At 43.8% G+C, this 5,619-nt stretch overlaps 2 long non-coding RNA genes across 3 annotated transcripts; one reads left to right on the top strand and one right to left on the bottom strand.

Moving 5' to 3' along the window:
- On the top strand, positions 1 to 1,541 carry LOC127345509 (uncharacterized). The gene is made up of 3 exons (XR_007878729.2): positions 1 to 317; positions 632 to 813; positions 1,293 to 1,541. It is a non-coding gene; the product is annotated as an uncharacterized lncRNA (long non-coding RNA).
- Positions 1,542 to 2,076: 535 nt separating this feature from the next.
- LOC127345507 (uncharacterized) lies at positions 2,077 to 3,882 on the bottom strand. 2 transcript variants are annotated; one of them, XR_007878728.2, is made up of 2 exons: positions 2,716 to 3,882; positions 2,077 to 2,600 (listed from the first exon to the last, which is right to left on the bottom strand). It is a non-coding gene; the product is annotated as an uncharacterized lncRNA (long non-coding RNA). The 2 variants fall into 2 exon arrangements; XR_007878727.2 differs by having other exon boundaries at positions 3,448 to 3,882.
- Between the last annotated feature and the right edge of the window lie 1,737 nt (positions 3,883 to 5,619).

Here is a 5,619-nt window from a genome sequence, read left to right as displayed (position 1 = left end):
TATATGTAGATATCACTGTCGCTCTCATCCTCTCAATCTCTCAATCATTCTATCCCGGCGATCCCCGCAACGGAGGGAAGTGGCAGAGGCGGCTGTGTTCTTTATCAACCTGGATCAACACGGCCGGGCCGGCAAGGGGAGGAGCGGTGGCGTTCTTTATCAACTTGGATCAACATGGCCGGGCCGGCGAGGGGAGGAGCGGCGGTGGCGTTGGTCGTGGCCGGCGAGGAGAGGAGCGGCGGCGGTGTTGGGTGGCTGTCGCCCGTCGGAGCTAGGCGAGAAAGGAGCAGGCGGCGGCGGCTCAACTTCACATCCCGGTAAGGTTGTCCTCCTCCTGTAGATGCATTTGTTCTTGATGTCACTGGGGAAATTGAAATATGTTTCTCGCTATGGTCCTTGCCAGGTACCTGACTATAGAATATGAACATACCATAGTCAATGCATACCCATTATTTCTAAGATTTTCGTTTTGTTCTAGTTTCCAACACTAGGATTTAAGGTTGAGCGTATCTGGGAGATACAAGCTCATGAAACTGTAGGGTTATGGACAATAAATTGTTCTCACGATTCACTTCATACTTTGTCTTGAACTTCAATTACTGAAGCTTTGTGCCATTTTCTTGTTTGGCAGTGGTGGCCATTTGTTTGATTACTCAAGTGCGGTTGTGGCATTTCCATTGTTAGGATAAATGGAATTCTGGTGCTAGGATAAATGGACTTGTTGGTTTCCTCTAAGATGGATATTTTGCAGCCACAAGCCAGAGAAAAAGGTGGTAAATGTTGGCACAAAATGAAGGTCATGTGATTGCTAAGGTGATTCTGTTTTCCTGTTAAGTTAAGTTATCTAGGAGTATTTTTTGTTGTTGTGTTGTCTCCAAATTTTGCATTTGGGGATCACAGTTTTGCATGTCACAATGTTTAATCCTCCGCAGTTGATCTACCGACCTGACGGAGAAGTAATTCTTGGGGTTCATTATTTGTTTGTTTAATGTATTGGATTTGTAAGTAGCAAGATGAACAATGCTCCTGACTGGGTAATATAAAACAAGATACCAGTCGAAGACAGCTAATCGACCTTTGAGGGGGAGCTTTTCTTGTTTAGCACATTGTTTCCGAGGCGGTAGTGGTGATTTGTTGGCGAAGAAGAGTGCGTCATCGTCACGAAACACCTGCTGGGTGAATGGCGCTTGCCGGCGGCGTGAATTGGGGTGACAGGCACACCGCAGTCGAGTAGTGTTTTTACCTGCATCATTTTTCTGTTGATCTTAATACTATCTATGCTTTTTTGCCAGGATCCGTCCGAACCACACGAAGATTCGTGGAGTGTTGTTGCCCCTTCAGGCGACCTGATGTTGGGCCGAGAGCCTTGGACGAAGATAGGTCATCGCCATGAACGAGTCAACATGTGTCTTTGCTAGAGTGGACGGACCGTGTTCTTAGTGACATCTACTTCACTTTTTTACTTATCAAAAGGATCGAACGATTAAAAGCATTTTATCTATGTTGATAAATTTATTCTCTTATAAATTTTCGTGTTTATTTGGTACATTTGTAAAAACCATGGTGTTCAAAATATTTGTACCTCGTGATGTGTCCGCAGAAGATGCGAGTTGATATGCACATTCTTATGCCTTTTATCTATCGGTGGGGACTTTCCGCAGTATTTATCCAACACAAAATGATTGTGCAAGAATGCCGCCATTGCTAAGACGCGAATAGATATAATAAGAAATGGTGTCTTCTTCAATCAAGGATAGGAGTTTGGAAACACTGGGTACGAATCTGGTGGAGGCATGGCAGGGCTCTCGCCGTTGAAGTATATGCGTCTTGGTAATGCCCAGCCCTTCACTTGCCCTTCCCGAAAGTGAAGGTCGACAGGTCCTTCGGGAACAGAAGCTCGGATTGCACATTTACCTCTGGACAAGCTTCATTGCAGTACTTCACACCCACAACATTTTAAATAGAAGTAGAATATCATAATGCATATAAATCTACATTTAAAACACAAGACATGGATTGTGATGTTAAGTGATAACAAAGTTTCAATATAGCAGCTTTACCATCGACAAAAGAAAATTTCCAAAATATTAATTCATCAACACCAAAAGTTTACCAGCTTTACATGATGCCTCCAAAATCTGACAGCTATATCCACTCACTATTTGAACAATGCAAAATTACAACGAGGATACAGATTTCGGACTTGTGTGCACCAACACTGGCGAACAAAGAAGTTCCCCAGTTCGGCTCCTTGCTACGACATCCATGATAGTCTCTCTGGCCTCTTATGTTACTAGCTGCCCAGACAGAATAATGGCGGCTAAAGTGCTTAGCGCTTAATCCACTTTTGTAACACTGAATATGCACTATATTATCACGTGATGGCAATTAGGTTACGAAGCCATCCATGACAACATGGATAAAAGGAGAAGACTGCGGACTTCACAATGGAAAAAAAGAAGCTCTTTCAACTTGTGGGCAAGGCTAACTCCAATCTTGCAGATGTTATCATCAGACTTGGCCTTTTTGACAGGTATGCCATCTATACTCGAAGTGTCACACTCCCTCCTTCTCGGGTCCTGCATCAAGGTTCAAAGAACCTGAAAATACACTCTGGGACTATGATCGAGTCTCGGGATTAACGAAGACAATTAAGAAAAAAAGGATTTTAAAGTCAATTGCTGAACTGCTCAAAGTCATATAGTATACACTTACTATAACGAAACCTAACGGACAATCTTGCAAACTGGAGCAGCTAGAACTTGTAATGTCCACAAAATAGTGGGCATGTACTACGCATCCGAGCCTTGTTTCCAACAACTATGCACATGATATCCACGTTTAATAACCCAGGCTAGCTAGCAATCAGTTTCCATGCAAAGAACAAGAACTAGTACTGTCAGGCTAGACCGCAAACTCTAGGGACCAGTGCTAATTGATCGTTACTGATTGGGTAGATAACTTGGTGTGTATGATCATTAAGAAATACCGATTGCCCTTCTAAATTTAGCCGTCAGTATCGACTACTTTACTTTGTGATGATGTGAAGAGTGTACTGATATTTCAGTTATCAGTAAAAACTGGGAAAATTCAGCACTTGTAAGTTGTGATCCAGCAGGATCTGGTTCAGAACTGGTTTGCATTACCATGCAATTATCATGGTACACACGCAGGGACATGTTTGGTAGATAACAGATAGTAAACAAGAATATGTAAATGCCAATACTATGAATGTTGGCACAGAAGAAAATAAAGAGACAACGTTGCTCAAACTCCTCTATGCAGAAGCTCAACAGAAAAACTGATGTAGCTAATGTGGTATATGTATCTCTTTCAGCACTACAAATTTGAGAGTATTGTTGATGGTCAGAGCAAAGGAAAACCAGGCTATAATTCAAAGCGTGAATCGAATCAAATTTCAAATAGTCGAACAAAATTAGGTAAAACCTTGCGGCAGTGGCATCCGATCCCGCAGGCGAGGATCGCGGTGGCCGCTGACTACGACCCCGTTGTTGAGGCTGGGGGCCCGATCCCGCCGTTGAGGACAGCTGCGGCAATCCACCGGACTTGGACGCGGAGGACTGATGTCCAATCCCGTAGTTGAAGAGCCGGAGGTGTTCGATTTGGCTGTGGCGTGTGGATCGGAGGCCAGCAGTGGCTGGCCGGATGACGGCGGCGTCGCTCGGGCGGGGCGGCGGAGCCAGGGCACAGGGGCGTCATTAGTCGGAGGAGCCTGGGTCGGAGATCTATGGAGTGAGCTCGTCGGAGACCTGGGAGGTCGTCGGGGAGGAGTTTTGGGAGAAGATTTGCACCATACATTTTTCATTTTTATCTGGACTGGTGCACGAGTATTCTTTTTGATTGGTTGGAACTAGCACGAGACTTATTTCCTTCCAAAACTTATGATCATAGTTTTGACCGTGCCAAATACATCGAAAGGATAACAGTTAAATAGTAGTTATCACTTGATTTAATCGACGGTCACAAAAAATTAGATTAGACGGAACCCAAATTAGATTAGACGGAACTAAAGTTCCGTGCCAATCACCGTAAAAGAGCTCTAATTTAATTACTATAACAAGTGTTTTGTTCCAAGATTAAGTTATTAACTGAATAAAGAAAAAAAATCTTATATTACAAAGGATGAGATCAATTCGAAAGCGCCTTTTTATTCTAGTAGACAGAATTCCTTTGGTCTAATTTATGACTTTTTAATATATTTTATTTTCCCTAAGCAACATAGCAGCCATTGTCTGGATTACACATAATAAACCGCTCAAAGCTACTGTTCAAATCTGCTGGATGGTCCACTCAATTTAATATCCTACTTATCCATAGCTGAGAAATGTGCCACGAAAGCTTGCACACCCGAATTGATGGTCCCAACATCCCACCTACCTCCTGTAGTATCGACTGTCTCTAACCTCTGTATCTGCTCGTATTTTTATATTTCAGCTGCTTGTATTCTGTATAAATGAATTCTGGCACAGATTTCAAGGCCCAAAGCAGCGAACCACGCACAGCCACCTGGTGAGAGCACTGGTGCTCAGGAGTACGAAATCCCCATCCTTTCGCTTTCGGTTTTCGGCCCTCCTTTTTTTGAATAAGAAACCAACCAAAGTTGTGGAGCGTGACCGTTTGAGCAACTTGTGGTTCCGCCTCCACGTTGTTATCAGTGCGTGCCTTTTCCCTTGTGCTCTCTGAAAACGACGCGACGACCGATGATCATCCGGCGAGTCCCCGGCCGGTGAGATTATTGCTCGTGGCTTCCACTTTTGGGGGTGGCGATCCTAATCCTGATCCCGTAGTTTTGTCAAACGGACACCCGGGTTAAGGAAACACGGCGAGGGCGACACGCGGCGGCGGCGGCGCTGCCGTGGAGACTGGAGAACATTGCTGTGACCGGCCGATCTCTAATCCAGGGCACGGCAAGCTTTTCCGTTTCCTCGCTCATATGATCGCCTTGAAAAAAACAGGACAGGATCCTTTTGAGACGAAGCAAAAGACGGCCAGGATCATTGCTCGTTACATATGGATAGAGTGTAAATTGGTGCGCCAAGTGACTCAACTCTTCTGAGCTTTGTATAGGCACCCATTTTAGTCATTTAGTGTATAGATGCATCGGTATCTAGAAAAAGTTTTTTTTTAATTGGTATCTAGAAAAAGTTAAGTCACTTATAGGTAGATGTTAGAGTTATCCAAACACCATGTACCACAACGGGGGTTACATTGGGCGGTTACATTTGGCAGAATCTCTTTTTCTAGAAAATTAATTTTGCATGATCTTACATGGACCTTCCTGCGCGGATACACTGACTACTGCTTGAGGATGTTGGAAAGCAGAGTATGGTGCATGTGTATGTAGAATTTTTTTTTGGAACGCAGGTAAAAACTTTGTTTCAATCTATTAATTAAGAATAAGTTTTACAAAACCGTAAAAAAAACATGTGTATGCAGTAGCCATTTCCGGAAAGCACATCATCGACCGGTGGATCGGTTCAATTATAAAATCTGAATTAAGCTGCACAGAAGATAACCATGAGAAGAAGACACAGTGAGAACATCTCTAGTCGCGTCTCCCAAACCGCCCCCCAAACGGCGTCGAATTGAGCATTTGTG

Source organism: Lolium perenne, chromosome 3 (genome assembly GCF_019359855.2).
Source record: "Lolium perenne isolate Kyuss_39 chromosome 3, Kyuss_2.0, whole genome shotgun sequence".
Classification (NCBI taxonomy): domain Eukaryota; kingdom Viridiplantae; phylum Streptophyta; class Magnoliopsida; order Poales; family Poaceae; genus Lolium; species Lolium perenne.
The sequence above is the reverse complement of the archived record's forward strand: the minus strand, read 5'-3'. Positions and strand labels throughout refer to the sequence as shown.